Below are 20,747 nucleotides of genomic sequence, written 5' to 3' on the forward strand. Positions count from 1 at the left end.
AACAGTGATCTAGGATCATACATCCCAGCTCAGGTCAGGGGCATCCGTGGATCTGATGCTTAGGAGAGTAGCAGAAGACGGATCATAGTATAGGGTCTTCCCAGCCTCAATGACAGCCCCATTTTCCCCACTCTAGGTTTCCATCTGTTTGACTGACACACAGAACTGTTCCTCTCTCTCCTCCCCAGGGAAGGAAAGGAGGAGAGAATGCAACATTGTAGAGTGAAAAGTGGTTTTATACACATTATTTTAATTTTCAGTGATGGAGAAAGAAGAAAAAGAACAGGAATTCTAAGTAGCAGAGAAAGGTTCAAGGTTAATTTGATTGGCAATATATGAAATGCCACTTACCTCAGGCCATTTCAAATTGCCCCTCATTCTCTCCACAGTGAGTGAAATGATTCTTTCCAAAGACAGGGGCATCAACTGATAATGGCTGCTATTACATATTCATATACCGCTTTACATTCTGTAGCTTACTTGGCAGGAATTCTTACAAGTCCCTCCTCACAGATGCCATGTCAGAGGTGAGGTGGGAACTGAGCGTGCTCTCGTGGGCTCTTTCAACAAACAGAGGAAGAGAAAGACAGGACGGCACATGGGGAAGGGAACCACACCTGGCATGCAGGTGCCCTGTGCCTCTCCTGCCTGCCCTCCCACCCCCACATATATTGGGAGATGCACTATCTAGAGACCTGGTGCTTCAGACATTATTGAGGACCATTTGCAGAACACACGGTTTTAACAACAAGGAGGACGTCTCAGTACTGGGAGGAAAACAAGAAATACATTTTGTGCCTTGAAGAATTCTCTTTCTACATTGGGGATAATTTTTTTTAAATAAATTTATTTTTTATTGGTGTTCAATTTGCCAACATATAGAATAACACCCAGTGCTCATCCCGTCAAGTGCCCCCCTCAGTGCCCGTCACCCATTCACCCCCACCCCCTCGCCCTCCTCCCCTTCTACCACCCCTAGTTCATTTCCCAGAGTTAGGAGTCTTTACGTTCTGTCTCCCTTTCTGATATTTCCCACACATTTCTTCTCCCTTCCCTTCTATTCCCTTTCACTATTATTTATATTCCCCAAATGAATGAGAACATATAATGTTTGTCCTTCACCAACTGACTTACTTCACTCAGCATAATACCCTCCAGTTCCATCCACGTTGAAGCAAATGGTGGGTATTTGTCGTTTCTAATGGCTGAGTAATATTCCATTGTATACATAAACCACATCTTCTTTATCCATTCATCTTTTGATGGACACCGAGGCTCCTTCCACAGTTTGGCTATTGTGGACATTGCTGCTAGAAACATCGGGGTGCAGGTGTCAATTGGGGATAATTTTATTATCCTCTAGGAAATAAGAAAAAAAATTCAGGGTTTTTTAATGATTAAAAAAAAGGGAAGTCATATCATGAGTTTCTACATACAGTTGAGATTCCCAGTTGCAATGGAAGCAACATACACTTCTCTGGAACCTGAGTCCAGTGAAAGAGAGCTAAGTCAATTCCACAATTCCTGCCATCTGGGGGCAGGAGGCACAACATTGGCAACTTATCCCCAGACAGGCCCAGTTACCCCACACAGATACAACCCCAGACAGAGTTCCTAAATAAGCCCATAGAAAGCAGAAGCGTAAATATGGGTGGATCAGCGCACACCCATCCCACGTTGGAAAGAAACAAAGCATAGGGATTCTTTACACAGAATCTTTAGCTTCACATTTTTAAATCATATTATTTGTCTCTGTCTCTGTCTCAGTCTCTCTCTCTTTCCACCCCCTCCTCCTCAGTTATTTACTGACATGGCCAATTGCTGAATTGCTTTTCGTGATTAACTCTCTTCTTTCAAGGTCAGCGATTGCCCTTAGCGTGATGACAGTGCTGAAGGTTAACACACAATTCAGATAAACCCTGAAATGTTGACCCATCATAAGTTCAGTGTAATTAAAAGGTGTGCCTATGCCTGAGCCAACTGCTTGAAACATGTTTTCTAGAAACCTAATGTCTCCGAACTTACCCAGAACATCTGTTCGTGAATTTCTTTCACAGGCCTATTGTTCAGAGCAATTTTCATAAAGCACTAAAAATCTGCATGTAATTAATGACAGCAAATAAGCTTGAGCTTATTTTTTTAACTAACTTTAAATAATAATTCCTGACTTAAAATTAGGAGGAAAGGACTTTCTATTTACATATGGCCCAAGGATATAAGGTAGATTTCGAATACTTTAGGAGTAAATGACTGCCCTGTTGGTAGACTCTGTGTTTTGACACGCATTGGCATTTCTTAAAGGATTGCTCCTTACAGTTATTCTGACCACAACTGTTTTCCATGCAATTGATTTTTTCATTAGTAATGGGATTAGTGCTCCCAGATATATAACACAGAGAGAGAAAATAAGAGAAAAAGAGATAGTCCCACTGAAACTATTCTAGAAAAGCCTTCCCTCCCTGCCTCTAGGCATCATTCCAGGATGCCAGGATGCATTTTGGCCATGTTTGGGTCAGGAGGCACTCAGGGGCATTGCTTAAGGAACATGAGGCAAAACTCTTGATCCATCCAAGTTCAGCAGTAAATCAGTGTGAAATGGCTGAAAGTGAACAAGGAAACATGCTAAGAATGAGGAATGTGTCTGGATAAACTAAATTCATTTTGAAAAATACCTATCTAGGGGTTTGTAATTTCAAATATAGAAATACTTAAAATAACCATGTCATCCAGAATGGTAAGGCCAGAAATTAGTGACCAAATGGACCGAAATTCTGAGAGAAGAGCTCGCCCAGGTAGTGACTATGGCAACCCATCCTTCATCTATCAGACCCAGGGGCAAGGAAGGAAGCAAAATGACAGTTACCAAATCCATTCTGGAACCTCCCATACATGAGCTCAATTGCAAAAATAATGTTATCTTTCTGGCTATTCTCCACATTTTAAAATACTGTTACTCATCTATAAAACAAAGACCATCATACCTACCTATTGTGGTTGCTGTGGGAATTACATGAATAGAAAGAAAGCTTAGCACCATGCTGGACATACAGTGAGCTGTCAACAAATAAATATTGTTGCCATTTCACATGTTTCACTTTTCAGCATTTGACCAGGAATGGATTTTATTGGAAAAGATGTATGTTTGATCATAGTCCTCTTTTCCCATTCACCCTTTGTGCTGCATTCCTTCTCTGCTCCAGGCACTGGGCAGAGCAGAGGAACTGAAGTCCCAGGTGATCAGGATCTTGCCGATACATGATTCACCATGGCGATTGGGGTTCTGAGACTGCAGCCCAGTCAGGCAGTGCCAATTTACAACTCAGGACGCCTTGCCGGCCCAACCTTTGGACAAAAGTGAGTTATTCTGGCAAAAAGTAAATAGACAAAACTTTTGTTTTAGTGACCTAAGTAAGGTCTTTCTCAAAAGGATCCAGGTGTACTCCAAGGGAGTATGATCCAAACAGGAATGTAATCAGTCCATTTGGAAGAACCTATAAGCATCTGAAAGTCAGGAAAATGAAAAATATAGACTCACATAATGGAAAGAGAGCCTCAGGCAAGACTAAGCCATTAGGACTGATGGTTATTCTGGTGCCAAAGACTCAGAGGATAAAAACCTCATCTCCCAGCCCTGTTCTGGGTTTAATCACATTGGTCCACACCCACATCCCTGTTCACACTGGTTCTACTCCCAGGCCACCCTGCAATACACATTTTGCTCAAATATTGATCCCTGCTGCCTCGCCAAGGCCTTCAATCACTGTGCAAGTTCTAAAAGATGAGCAAGTGTTACCTTAGCCTTAGCTAATACTTTAAGTCTAAAAGAAAAAAAAATGCATGACTGTTTTGTGGTCTTTAATACTGATGATTTTTTTTCTGCCTTTAAAACATTCTTTTTGATATAATTCCCTAAAAGAGACCAATTTTATTCACAATAAAAATTTGCTATGTGCAATACCATGGTCTCCTTATAATTATTTACAACAGTTTGGAATAATTTTTGTTGCTTTTATCATAATGTTAGTCTTCTAAACTATCATTCTTACATTTTGAATATTACAAATTATTATTAGTACAAATTTTAAGTCCATTGAACCACTCATGGCTGACCACTGCATTGTATTAAAAATCTTGCACCTTCCCTTTACATTTACAATTATTTGCTTTGTCTTTTGAATGTATCCCATACCTTTGTAAATTTCATCCTTCATCTGCATTAGTACTAACTTTTCCACCTAGATTCTCCTTTTGTAACTACTCAAAAAAAGAAATCTGTAGTAATACCAAAGCAGGAGCTCTTAATGAAATGGAATATTACCAATAATGTGGATGAAAAAATGGAATTTAATAGTGAATTGTAGGACTTTTCTAAGTACCAGATAAAAAGGGAAGCACTTTACACATATTATCTCATTTAATCTTTAAGGCAATCTTATAAGGTGCTAGTGTCATTACACCCATTTTTACAGATGAGAAACTGAGGCTGAGAGACACTAAGCCCTTTGACAAATGTCACAAAACTAAGAAGAGACAAAACTGAGAGTCTCATCTGTCTAGCTACAGGACCTAGCTTTTTAAGCATTATACCACGTGTGTAGGAAATTTTATGTGCACTTTTATGCATGTGCTTTCATGCAAAATAATTTTCATTGTTGAGGCAGCTAAAGGAAATCCCCACACAATGGAATAAAGGCTTTGGCACTTATCAGCCTCTTTAAACTTTCATTTTTTTCCTTCTAATGTACCCCTTGCTATTGCTTGGTTTCCATTCAATCACAGCTAGAATGTCATAAAAGAGGTAATAATACAAATGATACTGAAGGAACACATGCAGCCCTAGCCAAACTCCAAGGGGAAAACAGAACGACAGGAAAGCACAGTCAAAAGGCCCTCACCTTGTGGTGGCTGCTGCCTGCCCAGCACCCTGGCTTTGCAGCCATCAGCTGCACACGGCATAATGAAAATTTCCATCTCGAAGATGTTATTATGGGCCTCATAGAACAATCTGTGTAAGGTCATATTTGCATAAGTCAAGTGTTCCACAGTCTGTACAGCGTCTTTACCTAATGCAGGATTAAATCACTGGCATGGACCATAATTAACCCTCCAGATTGCCTTAAATGCCAGCCAGCTTTCACTTAGAGAAGTGGCCAGAACATAGAAGGAGTGAGGTATAGAACTGTAGTCAACACACACAAGCAATCAGGGCTCAGAAGCCATTTAAGAAATACCCTTCTATGCACCAGTGTCCTTTCATTTAACAAGTTAGTACAAACAAGAGAAAAGTTAGTGTGTGTGAGTTGGCAACAGTGAGGACTTCAGAGGACCATGTGTGATATTGCCAGATTGTCATCAATGCAACACAGACATCCTTTAGGGCAGTGGCTTCCAAACTGAATTTCCAGAAGCCCTGGCTTCCTGCCTCACAGATGCTTTAGGAATGAGAGTAAAAGGCCCATTGACGGGGGTGACATGTCTTCAATGCTTCCCTCAACCAGTGTGACTTCACTTCTATCTGTTAGGCATGCTGAGGTTTCGCACATGACTTGACTGGAAAGAGTATCTGATGCTAACACTGAAGTTGGAACACTGCTAATTCAGGGCAACTTCTACCTTTCAACTACATGCAGATGGTACTGGTGAAAGATTAAGTATCCTGCCCAGTGAGTGAAGGCTGGATCGTGGCAAAACCTAGGCCAGACACTAGGTATTTGTATTCCTGCTCCAGTGTTCAACTCACTACACCCTGTATCTTCATTCATGGCTTCTGTTCTTTCTACTCCTGCCCTGGGACAGACTTCCATGCTTAATCTTTTCCAATTTGGGTAACACACATACATGTGAGAGAAATACAAGTGGTTCCTTCATCAACCCTTTCAAAAAGTGGGCAGACCTATGAATCACATAAAGCACATGTTCTTTGGAACAGGCATACCTTTGGTGAACTATGTGTGCTTCCAAATCCCATGTTATACATCTGAGCACATGCATATTAATCTGTCTGGCCCTTATTCCTTCAGCAATTACATTGTGTGGTGCGCTAAGCTTTAACAAGCACCTGCACATATTTTGTCTCTATGGAAAAATTGGCCCTTTTGCAGAGAAGTGAGGAATTATTTATCCTACTGGGAATGTTGAAATGTACAATTAGATAGGGCTTTACAGATGATCTGATCCAACTCTTTCGGTCTACAAGTGAAAAAACTGAAATCCAGATATATTAAACATTAAATCAAATGGTGGGTGTCGTTAGGCCAACACTGAAGACTAGATCACCTGATTCCTAGCACTCTTCACGCTATATATTTCAGGTGTGTGCAGTCATGCCTAGAGATTTCAATGGGCCTTAGTGTTCCTTAATATGTTGTGATCCCACTCATAGCTGAACATATTACCTGGCATACAGATATTTGATTGTTCAAAGCAAAGTTATTTGCTTCATTGTATGAGTACCTGTAAGGACCTGTAGGGTTCTTTCCTATAAATTACTATAAATCCTCATGCTTTCCTTCATAGTATCTACCATGATTTTATGATACTCATTCACTCATTATTTAAATGCATTTATTTCTTTAATGCATTTCTTTCTTTTTCTTTCATGCCTTTCTCCCATATGAAAATATAAGTTCCATGAGAGCAATTGCTAGTTCTGTCTTGTTTTAACATTTTTTTCCAGACCCTAGCATAATGTCTAGAATACTGCAGAAGTTGAATGGGTGAATGAATGAATTTCACAATACCCTAAGAATATTTCTATTGCTATACTTATAATATAGTATTCAAGCTATGCATGCATGGTTTTAATAAACTAGGAACTTCTTGAGGGTAATGTTTATGTTTTGTTGTGTTGACAATACCTAACATGTCTTATCAGAACAAAGAAGGCTGTCAATAAATATTTGTCAGATAAAGAAATTTATTCATTTATCAATAAAATCTAACAATCTTGGGTGTATAATAGATACACAAACACACTTACTGATTGCTAAACTGGATGGTTGATTGGCTGATTGATTGATTGATAAAGCTCCATAAAAATCATATGTTTTCAGGGGGTGGCAACTTTAGGAGCCATCTTACTATCACAAAAAAACCTAGTGTTTTCATGAGAACCAAAACATGTTTATTTGAAATATGATTCCCCTGAATTTTATTCTTCTATCTCACCTTTCTTCTCTACTAAAGTTAAAACAGAAATATATCCATTTTGTGTAATAAGTTTTTACTCCTATTCAGGACACTGTACAAAGGTAAATCATTCAAGAGCAGGTTAGAGCAGGCTTCCCCTATATACGTCACTTCAAGTTCATTGAATCATTACTTTGAAAACCAAAAAGGGGCCAAAGTTCAAGGTAACCACTTATGACTGTGAGCATCATGGCATGTAATAAAATAGTCATAGAGCTACTGTTTATTGGATTTGAGAAGGTCATTCTGAGTAGAGCTCAAGGCTAAGTGTCTAAGTATATCATGGGTAATGCCTTGGATTTGTCAGTACCTTTTAAGAACATCTTTGCAAAGCAGATGACAGCCATGGAAATCTGAACACACACATACACACATTCACATAGATCTTTTCCACTAACATTTTGGCTTTTCTTTTGAAATTTTACAACATCTATTCTACAAAATGCAAACATAACAGAGACCATTTCTGAGCAGCTATTGAGGAATGAAGAAGCAACAGGAGTTGGTCTTTGATCTTTCCACCATATTCCAGGTGGAATTAAAAGAATATGCTCTATTTGGCAACTGGTTTGTATGTGGACACATAAGTGTGTGTGTGTGTGTGTGTGTGTGTGTGTATATATATATACACACACACAATATATACATATATATTGCATATATATGTACAATATATACATATATATAGCCATATATGTATATATATATATTGCATCTGCTGTTAGCCCTGCACTCAGGGGAAACCAAGGATCGATTGGTAATTGAGATCTGCCAATGATTTCAAACATCTCATTTCATGTAATCATTTTACCCTCTTTTCTTCATTATAAACCTTGTTAAAATGTTATTTAAGCTGCTTTCTCTCTCTGTTTCTCCCCATCTATTGGTAAAGGAGTTTTAAAAGCATGAACTCATCAAGGGCAGGCACCAAGACATAATATAATAAAGGTTAAATAAAGGTCTACATACTACACAAACTGTCCTTCAAAGCCTGCATCATCAAAGGCTACCCATATTGTGGCTATGTGACCTACTAGATGGCTCCTACATGAAAAGTAAAATATCCAGCATGCTCAATACTCCATATATTTTGGGTTCAAGCAGGAATGTGCCATACGTGTATGGGCACATTCAGTGAACTGGTTTGGTGAGCCCATCAGAAGCTTATTTGGAAGAGACATTAAGGAGCCACCTCTTAGAGACCTCTTAGAGGAGGCAGGCAGAATGAGCATGATCCAAAGGAAAGCCTCAGCATCAGAGTATTCTCGGACTGAGTCCTGCAGAAAGAGGCACTGCTGGGAGAAAAAGAGGAATGAAAAAAGCTGTTTCACTAATCACACTGCTTAGGAAAATATTCCTCTTCCTCCTCACAGAAATGATGATGATGATGATGATGATGATGACGACGACAAAGGTGAAGGAGGAGTGAGCCAGAAGCCAGAGACAGCTATCATTCTCTACTTCACAATAAGATGTAATGTAGCTCCCATCACCTCAGGACTCCAATCTGTAAATATAGCAGACCCCAAAGTCTACCTTGTTAAAATGGAGAGGTCGCATTAGCATCTGGCAGCAATTGGCATGTTTATAAGCACATCTAGGGAATTTCTGAAATATTCAAAGTCCTATGTGAGCATCTCCAGACAAGTGAAGTTTGGGTCATGTTCATGTTAAAGTGCTCCCATTTGTACCTGGAACACAGGGAGGCCTGAGAAGTCTCAGGACATATATAACTCCCTTTGTAATACCTTAGAAACTTAAATGGCCATTAGATAATATATGAGTTGGGATCTATAATCCATATGATTAAGTGCAGACTGCATTTTCATAAAATTTATTAGCTGTCTATTACATATGAGGACACTGTGCTAAGTGCTCTATGGAATTTAAAAGATTTTTAAAATATGGCACTTTTTGATACTGAACATGATATATTATTGATTGTATATTTGCATACAGTCGTATATAAGAACCCCACCTCCTCAACTTCTACTTTGATGTCTGGCAACTCTAGACCTTCAAGTCACTGCCATGAACCAAATAAGTCAGCTACAAAAGAAACTGTCAAAAAGCCCTTGTACTTTACTCTCAAGAGAAAGAAATGATGTTACCCTGAAGTGAAAACTGCAGGCTTAATACAGTGTAAAAATTTAGAGTCATTGATTTCAAGTTCAGCTTGAAATGGTAACCAATAGCGTAAGAAGGGACAACTGACAGCAGGGAGAACAACGTTGAAAAACTAAACACTACAGCAGTCCCATATTCTTGATTGAGGTTATGGGCTGAGGTACCTCCAGGACTCCAAGGGCACATGTGTGTCAAAACATGTCAACACAATGCGATGCAATGAGCACTGGATATTATATAAGACTGATGAATCACTAAACTCTACCTCTGAAATTAATAATACATTGTTAATCAATTGAATTTAAACTTAAAACAATTAATTAATTAAAAAACATATTGGAACAATGTTCCACATTCAACTAACACCCCCAAGTCATCACAAGTAGGTGAGTTGTATTCTAACTCTTTTGGTGACCTGGGTGACATATAGATACCCCACCTTTAAGATTCTCGTAATGTCTCTAACAATGTGTTCAATTAACTAGTTACAGGCTAAAACCCAGGATATCTCTCATGCAACTACAGAGACAGAGAAATGAAGACCTAGGACACCTGGCCTGACTTAAATGCCAAGTTAGAGATAAAACCAAATGAGAATCTGGGTTCTGACACCTGAGTGAGATATGAATGGCAGGAACAGAGCTTAGAACCTGAACAAAATTTTCATCTCCAGTCTCACATTCTGCAAGTGAAATAATTGAGATCTAGAAAGAGAAGTGACTTGTTCAAGGTCACAATTCAGTGAGCAAAATTGGGACAAGCACTCAGGTCTCAGGAATTCTAAAATTACATTCTTTTCATCAAAATATGCTGCATCTTTTCTAAGACAGTTTAATAGAACTTCCACCCCACAGGCTAGAAACTGTCATCCAGGCTCCCCCTCGCAATTGGCATACCATTTGAAGTAGCTGCTGTTCCTGCTTGCCTTCATCTAAGTAAAACCAGAGTAAGGAAGTTGGTTGGATTAACTCACTATAAGCAAATGTACAGCTTTCAATACCTGAAGTAGATTTTTTTTTCTGAAGTAGATATTTTAAGCAATTGCTGCCACATGTGTCTCAATTTGAGAGATTTAATGAGGAAAAATTACATTCTACCCACAACCTCTGGAAATAAGAGTCTTAAAGGAAATGGGGGACGAGATATACACATCTTCCTTTTCCAGCATTCAAATGTTTATTAAGAACCTACTATGTATCTGGGCTCTGCCTACAGTTCAAGTCTGCTAAGATCTTAAATGGAAATAGCTCAGAGTCTCAAAGGGTGACCCCCCAAGTCTTCTAACAGAGCCTGTGAAATTTAATAATTGGGAGGCTATCACCAAATCTCATTATTGCTGCTTTAAATGAAATAGATCACAGTTAATAAAGAGCCTGCAAATTAAAGTAACCCAGCAGTCTTAACTAGCAATTAAAATGACTTTTTTTTTCCTATCAAAGGTGAAACCATATGCTAGAGCAGATTTTGTCACGTACAAGATAAATGAGCAGTTTGGCTCAGCAGGGAATAATTCCCGTTCATATTGAAGGATCACTTTCAGTATCAAAATCTTGTTCTCTCAATGTCAGGATCCTGATACGGATTACCTGAAGACACGGGGGCTCAAGAGCCTTCCCTGTGAGGACCACAAGCACAAGTATGTATTCCCCTCATTTCTCCTCACACCCTCAGAGAAGTAAAGGAAGAAATGGAAGTCTGATATTAACTGGGTTGTGTTCTCAACCTAAATGCCAGCAGAAGCTTCACCTCTCACACTGCCACTTATGGGAGCACCCAACACTATTACAGAAGTACATAGGGAATGGGAAGCAGGCTGGAAGAGAAACGTGCCTGCCAACATCTAATCTAAATCGATGCCCATTTTATTCAGCCAAAAGCCAAAGACATAGCAGAAGACAAAAAGAAGAGGAAAAAGAAAAAAAATACAAAAATTATAGACGGACAGATGGATGGATGGATATATAGACAGATTTATATACACGTACACATAATAAGAAAGAGATGGATGGATGGCTGGACCAGTGAACTATCAGTATGAAAGAAGACACCCTTGTTAGACTACTACTTCATTCTGGTTGCTGAACATGGAGCTTCCTATGCATCATCTCATGTTGGCATCTGTAATATTATGGCTATTTTACCTATTTCACACATAAAGAAACTATCAACACAATAACATTGTCAGGGTTAGAATTAAAGTCTAGTTCTATGTAGCCACAAAACCTTTGGGTTTTCAACTACCCACATTGCTTCTCATTCAAGGTCATGCTGAAACTTGAAGACACTTGATTAGAAAAAGAATATAAGCCATATAGACTTATTCTGTGAGTGCATAATCATAAACCACACCATCAAATTTACACAATTATTTAACACATGCATTCTACTGAACACCAAGATAAAAAGGCAAGAGAACACAAGAGATTCATCACAAACCTCTCCCTACTTGATGGCAAGCAGGTGAGCACATTTCTGTCCAATATTGTCTTTCACCACCTCTATCCTCCACACCCTCACAGTGCCTACACCCCACCTCCCCCATTTTTCATTCCAGCTGTTTTCACGCTTTGATGTACAGGCAAATTTCCCCAGGTTTTGTCAAAATGCAGATTCTGGTTCAGAAGATCTAGACTCTGAGACCCAGCAGGGCTAACAAGTTCCCAGGTGGTATCATTGCTTCTTGTCTGAGGACCACACTTCAGGTAATTAGCCTCCATTCTATACACCATTGTTAGAGAAAGTCAACATGTTAACTATAAAAGGATATTGAGCATTATTCTCTGGGCACAAACCATATTTAATACATGTAATAAGAAATGTGATGTGAATGGAGGTTCGAACTATCCATATATTTAAAGGAAGAGCATCTGTAAGCTGTGAATCTCTCCAACTATTTCCCAAATTACCCAGCTGCAGTTTTATATTAGTAAAACCAAGAAATGTACAGTAAAGAAAAGATGCCATCTTGATGCTATTTAAATATATATTTACTTCTTATTCTTGATCTTTCACCCATTTAATTTTCTCTGAGAGATAATTCAGGTCACTTTTAAATGGGTTTCAATGTTTCCAGAGCTGCAGCTCATTATAAAAATGTTCACAGCAGATAGAATCTTGCTTCAGCACAGCACTATTTTCACGCTGGCAGACACAGAAATCGGTATGCAGATATTGTACCATAAACATTAATTTAGTATTATGTGGAACATTGATTGATTAATAAATACATAAGCCAGGAAGCCTAATTTAACTCTTAATTCACTTTTTTTTATTTCACAGAGAGGGAAAAATTAATCTAGAAGTGTTGATTGATTGAGAGTTTTAGTCTCGTCTAGACAGCAATGGAAAATGACTATGAACCTGGGACTTTGCAAACTGCATCATTTGCAAAATAAACCCAATCAACAAATTTCATCACACAGTGATTGATGGTCAGAAAGGAAAGGCTGTAGTGACTATGGAGGAAAAGAATATGTAATCATCCAAGGAAGCAGCTCACCATACAGAGTGGATAAAGAACAAAGAATTAGCAAATATTTTCAGCTCAGAGGTGGACACAAATAAAAGAAAATACACTTGAAGTTTTTTTTTAATTAATGAGCATTAGAGCACTCCAGTAGACTAGCAAATTAGAATTAGTACATTGCATTCTTGAGAATGTACAGAAAGTAAACGTATTTTAGCTGTTGTGGTCCTATAGCAAAGACTGCATGATGTAAAGAACCAACTTACATTCTTGCTATGATTAAAAGGTCACATTTAGAACCAAATGTTCTATATCGAGATTTGAATAGTGCTGAATTTTTTCTAAAAGCAAAGGAAGCATGTTCATTGTTCTCTTTTTCTGAAGAGTAGCAATTAAGCTGAGCAAGGCAATTGCTTATAAATTAGACCTGCATCTCCTTCCTGTGATTCTGGTTTTCCTTTCCAGTTCCTATTTACACAATGACAATCAAGGTCAAGTTCCAAGCCCTAAGCCTCAGAAAGCTGACATCAGAATCATCAATACTGTTTGCATTTAGTGTTTTCATGGAAGGAAGTGAAAGGAAGGAAAGAAGGTAACATTTGAGGACCCTACTATAATAAGAACTGTTAAATATTCTACCAGAGATTCTGATCGAAGTTCTCACATCAACACTTTGGGGGTTTTGTTGTTTTTTTTTAAGATTTTATTTTTTTTTAATTTATTTTTTATTGGTGTTCAATTTACTAACATACAGAATAACCCCCAGTGCCCGTTACCCATTCACTCCCACCCCCCACCCTCCTCCCCTTCTACCACCCCTAGTTCGTTTCCCAGAGTTAGCAGTCTTTACGTTCTGTCTCCCTTTCTGATATTTCCCACACATTTCTTCTCCCTTCCCTTATATTCCCTTTCACTATTATTTATATTCCCCAAATGAATGAGAACATATAATGTTTGTCCTTCTCCGACTGACTTACTTCACTCAGCATAATACCCTCCAGTTCCATCCACGTTGAAGCAAATGGTGGGTATTTGTCATTTCTAATAGCTGAGTAATATTCCATTGTATACATAAACCACATCTTCTTTATCCATTCATCTTTCGTTGGACACCGAGGCTCCTTCCACAGTTTGGCTATCGTGGCCATTGCTGCTAGAAACATCGGGGTGCAGGTGTCCCGGCGTTTCATTGCATTTGTATCTTTGGGGTAAATCCCCAACAGTGCAATTGCTGGGTCGTTGGGCAGGTATATTTTTAACTGTTTGAGGAACCTCCACACAGTTTTCCAGAGTGGCTGCACCAGTTCACATTCCCACCAACAGTGTATAAGGGTTCCCTTTTCTCCACATCCTCTCCAACATTTGTTGTTTCCTGCCTTGTTAATTTGCCCCATTCTCACTGGTGTGAGGTGGTATCTCATTGTGGTTTTGATTTGTATTTCCCTGATGGCAAGTGATGCAGAGCATTTTCTCATGTGCATGTTGGCCATGTCTATGTCTTCCTCTGTGAGATTTCTGTTCATGTCTTTTGCCCATTTCATGATTGGATTGTTTGTTTCTTTGGTGTTGAGTTTAATAAGTTCTTTATAGATCTTGGAAACTAGCCCTTTATCTGATATGTCATTTGCAAATATCTTCTCCCATTCTGTAGGTTGTCTTTGAGTTTTGTTGACTGTATCCTTTGCTGTGCAAAAGCTTCTTATCTTGATGAAGTCCCAATAGTTCATTTTTGCTTTTGTTTCTTTTGCCTTCGTGGATGTATCTTGCAAGAAGTTACTATGGCCGAGTTCAAAAAGGGTGTTGCCTGTGTTCTCCTCTAGGATTTTGATGGAATCTTGCCTCACATTTAGATCTTTCATCCATTTTGAGTTTATCTTTGTGTATGGTGAAAGAGAGTGGTCTAGTTTCATTCTTCTGCATGTGGATGTCCAATTTTCCCAGCACCATTTATTGAAGAGACTGTCTTTCTTCCAATGGATAGTCTTTCCTCCTTTATCGAATATTAGTTGCCCATAAAGTTCAGGGTCCACTTCTGGATTCTCTATTCTGTTCCACTGATCTATGTGTCTGTTTTTGTGCCAGTACCACACTGTCTTGATGACCACAGCTTTGTAGTACAACCTGAAATCTGGCATTGTGATGCCCCCAGATATGGTTTTCTTTTTTAAAATTCCCCTGGCTATTCGGGGTCTTTTCTGATTCCACACAAATCTTAAAATAATTTGTTCTAACTCTCTGAAGAAAGTCCATGGTATTTTGATAGGGATTGCATTAAACGTGTATATTGCCCTGGGTAACATTGACATTTTCACAATATTAATTCTGCCAATCCATGAGCATGGAATATTTTTCCATCTCTTTGTGTCTTCCTCAATTTCTTTCAGAAGTGTTCTATAGTTTTGAGGGTATAGATCCTTTACATCTTTGGTTAGGTTTATTCCTAGGTATCTCATGCTTTTGGGTGCAATTGTAAATGGGATTGACTCCTTAATTTCTCTTTCTTCAGTCTCATTGTTAGTGTATAGAAATGCCACTGACTTCTGGGCATTGATTTTGTATCCTGCTACGCTACCGAATTGCTGTATGAGTTCTAGCAATCTTGGGGTGGAGCCTTTGGGTTTTCTATGTAGAGTATCATGTCATCGGCGAATTCCTGATCAAAACTCTTCAGAGTGTAGGGATAGAGGGAACATTCCTCGACATCTTAAAAGCCATCTATGAAAAGCCCACAGCAAATATCATTCTCAATGGGGAAGCACTGGGAGCCTTTCCCCTAAGATCAAGAACAAGACAGGGATGTCCACTCTCACCACTGCTGTTCAACATAGTACTGGAAGTCCTAGCCTCAGCAATCAGACAACAAAAAGACATTAAAGGCATTCAAATTGGCAAAGAAGAAGTCAAACTCTCCCTCTTCGCCGATGACAAGATTTTATTTTTTTAAGATTTTATTTATTTATTCATGACAGACACAGAGAGAGAGAGAGAGAGTGAGAGAGAGAGTGAGAGAGAGAGAGAGAGGCAGAGACACAGGCAGAGGAAGAAGAAAGCTCCATGCAGGGAGCCCGATGCGGGACTCAATCCCGGGTCTCCAGGATCACACCCCGGGTGGAAGGCGGCGCTAAACCACTGAGCCACTGGGGCTGCCCAACACTTTGGTTTTTTAACCCCATTTTACAAATGCAGAAACAAGATCAGGGATGTTAGGAAAACTGGCCAACACTGCAACCATTTCTTTAAGTTGGATTCTCTGCATACTCTAAAGCACACAGTTTCTAGACTGTACATCAGAATGACATGCAGAGCTTGTTAAGACAGATTGTTGGGCCCTATGCTCAGAATTCCTGATTCAGTCAATGTATTTGTTTCCTATTGCTGCTATAACAAATTACCACAAATTTAGTGACTTTAAAACACAAGTTTGTTAGTCACAGATCTGTGAGCCAGCACAGCTCAACTAGTCCTCTGCTTAGAGTCTCAGGGGGGGCTGAAATCAAGGTGCTGGCAGGACTTCATTCTTTCTTGGAACCATGGGAAAGAATTTGCTTCATAGGTCATTCAGATTGTGGGCCAAATTCAATTCCTTGTGGTTGTAGGACTGAGGTCCACATAATCTTGCTGGCTGTCAGGCAAGGACCAAGCTTGCCTCTAGATGCTGCTTGCATTTCTTCTCAGGCTTTCCATGCAGCCCCCTCCAACAACACGAGTTCCTCTCACACTCAACCTCTCTGCCTTTCCCTTCTAATGAATCTCTCTGACTCCAGCCATAGAAAGCTCTCTACTCTTAAGGACTCACTGTGATTAGACTGTGCCCACTGAATAATCCAGGATAATCTCCCTAACTTAAAAGTTCATAAACCTCAATTGCATCCGCAAAGTTCCTCTTTATGTGATACACTCACAAGATCCACGGATTAGAGGGTGGATATTTTGGTGGTCCCTTCCACTTATTGTATCACTCCAGGCTAGGGTCCCAGAATTTCCATTTCTAATACATTTCTAGCTGATGCTGATACTGCTGGTCCAAGACTATGCTTTGAGAACCCCTGCCCTAGCTTCTTCTACTCCAAATGTGGCCCATAACATCCACATCATCTAGGAGCTTATTAGAAATGCAGAATCCAAAAAAAAATTAAAAAATTAAAAAAATTAAAAAATTAAAAAATTAAAAAAAAAAGAAATGCAGAATCCTGCACCTCATTCCAGACATCGTGGATAAGAAGTTACAGTTTAACAAGATTCCCAGGTAATTTATGCACACATGAAAGTTTGAGAAGCACTATTGGAGGACAATGAAAAACAGGGCAAAACATGGGAATAAAGTATATGTTTTATCTATTCCCAAAACATCTTGGAAAAATACAACTCCTCCCTTGTCCAGTTACTGCCTTTTATTTTTTCTGGACAGGAATGGAGGGAGGTATCTTACCTATGAAGTTATACTTGTAAAGAGATCCTGCACTTTCTGAGTGGCTTTAATTTGCTTCCCCCTACTCCCAATTTTAATTCAAAAGAGGAAAAAACATCTGCCTGTGAACTGAACCTGAGAAATGTTTGGCAGTCTAGAAAAATTGCAGGTTGGATTCGATTATTCATTGGGCAGCTTTGACAGGGACATCCATCCCTTGGTTATATCCAGGGTTTGATGGGAATAGATTTCAAGTGACGATCAGATGGGGTCCAGGAAGAAATACAGTACTGGCCGTCACCCATGACCAGAGACAATGTGAGAACTGATAAGCATGGTGTACTCTACTTTTACTTAGCCATTAATAGGATTTCTTCAGTCTTGGAAAAAGTTTCAGCAAAATCTCAGGGCCCCAGAGGAGAAGGAAATATCATTAACCCTTTTATTGAGGATGTTATTGGTTTTCTGTGAGTTACCATTAGAGGAAAGTGACTGTGGTTAGAATAAATTGAAGAAGACTCAGAGTGATACAGACAGCCTGGGACCAAACACTCAGCTAACTTCTATCTCCAGCTCAAAATGCCTGAATGTAATTACTGAAATTTAATCATTAGACAGCCAGAGAATAGTGGAATATGTTTCAAGATGTAGACATTAACTGAAAATTAATTATCTCAAACTCTCCTGCTTTTTCTTAATTTAAGGTGAGATGAAGAGAACAAAACAAAAATGGACAGATGTTTGGGAGTGAAAATAAGAATATATGAGTACAATGAAGTGCTCCAAAGTTAACTCCATTGGTATACCACAAACTGACAATCTCTCTCTCTCTCCCTCCATCCATCCCTCCCTTCTTCCTACTCTCTCTCTTTCTCCCTATCTCTCTCTCTCTCTCTCACACACACACACACACACACACACACACACACACTATGCTGTTTCTTTTTAGTGTGCCAAGCTCCAGGTAATAAACACCCATATCATCTTCTTAAACTGTCCATTTATTCCAGAGTGAGCATAAAGAATCATGTAAATCATTTCTCATTCCCAGCTCATTCTATCTTTGCACATGCTCCTTTTTGATCAGATAAGGAGACTGTGGCAGCATTTCCAACGCAAAACCAATCCTCTAAAACATTGCTAAATTCTCTGTGGGAGCTCAATAATAAAAGTGTCAAGTATTGACAAAGGATGTCAGCAGCCCAGAAATGCTTAATGAGGTACCTGAAAATGTTTGCAAATTATACCAGTCAAGAGTCGATAAGGCAACAAGCCATTCAGGCAAGATATAGGACAAAAGCCGAAGAGATGATAACCACCCCAGAAATCTTGAAGGGAAAAAAAATTCCCACCTCCCTGATCAATGCCATACCCCCGCCCCCCGCACCTACATTTCTGGAAACTGTTTACCTCAAGAAGCATTTACAGAGAAAAAAGAAATCAGTTTCCTGAAACCTAAAGAGTGTTTACTTTTGAAAACCACCTGGGAAAATGGCTTTACTTTCAATCTTTCAGTGATATGCCAGTGTTGTTTTTTATCTGTGTTTAATAGGAGTAGTAGAAGAAATAGGAGAGAATCCAGATCAAAAGTGGGATCTCTCTGGGGTCACTGGCAGAACACAAGATGACCCTCACTAGATTGGATTTCTGACCTGACAGGTAGTCTTCAAGGGTTGGAATACAGCCAATAAGACTCATGACTTTGCCCTGTATTTGAGTTTGGATAATATTTTAATTGTTTGACAAATGGTTAGTTTAATGTATCTCTTCTTTAGAGCATATGGCACAATATTTATATTTGTTTTTGGATATTGCTATTCAAAATGCTGCTACTTATCAGCAAGTGTCCTCTGGATCTTCATCTGTAGGCTTCACTGCAGTGAAGGTCAGCACTGCACTTTTCCATATACACACCATCATGTAAAGGATTTTCTAATCCCTATCATGACTGTTCCCCCATTCCTTCTAGTTTCCATCAATCTAATTGTTCTTCTTTCTCTTCCCCTTCATGTCCCAAGCAGTTCATTTCTCAAGTCATTAGCTAGGGCAGAGCAAGGTGAGAAACTACAAAGATGGGAATGAGACAGGACCTTGTTAGCCTGAAGTGAGCTGTGAGAGCCCCAACAGGGTCAGGAGAGTGCTTACCCAGGAGGGGTAAGGCAGTACTGCTGTGGGAGTGGGGTATGGGGAAGGAAACTGCAGTGGTGATAAAGATCCTTACATACTGAGGGATCAATTAGTACACTAATGTATTAAGGGCAAGGGGAGCCAGGTTTCTCACTGTCTGAGAAGGAGTTTACAAACACACAAAGGGAGAAAACTAAATGAATGCTACAGTGTGGGATTAAAAGTGGAAATATTCATATTAACTCATGTTTTCATATATAAAGATGGATTTTACAGTATAGATGCAAATGCATAGGGATGTGTGTGTGTGTGCTTGTGTGTGCATGTGTATGTGCATGTATGTATACATATACATTCCCTAGTTCCAACCACTGTGATAGCTCACAAGGAGTGAGATTATAGCAACAATGAGCCCACTCAGCACCCAGATCCTGACTTCTAAATACCATTTTCCAGGGGTGCCTAGGTGGCTCAGTCAGTTAAGCATCCAACTCTTGATTTCAGCTCAGGTCATGATCTCAAGGTCATGAGATCAAGCCTGGCATTAGGCTCCATGCTCAGCAGGGAATCTGTTTTGAGATTCTCTCTCTCCCACTCTCACTCCCTCTGCCCCACCCTTTGCTCGCACATGTGTGTGCTCTCTCTCTAAAATGAATAAATAAGTCTATAAATAAAATACCATTCTCTACTTAAAAAAAAATCCAGGGCTCGTTGAAGAAATGATTAATTCTAAGACAGGACCCAGGAAATTACAAAGTGACCCTGTGATATCTCATTAGACTAGCGAGCAATAGAGCACTCAAAGAATGCTGGGGCCAGATCAGAATATAAGGAAGCTTGCCTGAGCTATTTCCAGCCAAATCAGAGACAATCTGAGAATAAAAATAAATAATGACAATAAATTATAACTCTCCGAATAAAAGAGGAAACCTATGAGTTCATACTGATATAAAGTAAGAAAAAGAGAGAGAGAAAGAGAGAAAGTTTGGTAAGGAATGGGTTATTTCCATGATTTTGAAGTACCTGCCTGAAGTACTTATTCTTTACAAAAGGCAAAATAGTTACTTGACAGTGGGGAAGGTTGGCAGATACAACATTAATCAACGGATCACTGCGAATATTATCAGTAATGGAACAAACACGAATCATTCACAGCCTTGTAAGATGCAATGAGAAGACAGCACCACTTCCGTGACCCTCTTCCCTGCAGTGTGTAGCCTGGATCAGAGTACAAGCAAGCAGGGGACAAGCTCACATAGAGGAACGTACTACAGAACAGTTGCCTTGCAGTCTTCAAAAGGGTCAAAGTTATCAAAGTCAAAGAAAGGGTGAAAACTGGCTCCAGAATGAAGGAGAGAACAGAGCTGAGGCACCTAAAGGCAATGTGGGATTCTGAAGTGGAAAGTTTTTCTCTAACAGGCATTATGGGGA

The 20,747-nt window shown here is 39.4% G+C and overlaps 1 long non-coding RNA gene across 2 annotated transcripts in view; it reads right to left on the reverse strand.

The window, feature by feature from the left end:
• Positions 1–995: 995 nt before the first annotated feature.
• LOC140607865 (uncharacterized) overlaps positions 996–20,747 on the reverse strand; it is a 36,867-nt gene continuing 17,115 nt past the window's right edge. For both annotated transcript variants that reach the window (XR_012009781.1, XR_012009780.1), the window contains exon 3: positions 996–1,359. This is a non-coding gene — a long non-coding RNA (uncharacterized lncRNA). The remainder of the gene's footprint in view (positions 1,360–20,747) is intronic.

The sequence above is a fragment of the Canis lupus genome, chromosome 17, assembly GCF_048164855.1.
Source record: "Canis lupus baileyi chromosome 17, mCanLup2.hap1, whole genome shotgun sequence".
NCBI lineage: Eukaryota > Metazoa > Chordata > Mammalia > Carnivora > Canidae > Canis > Canis lupus.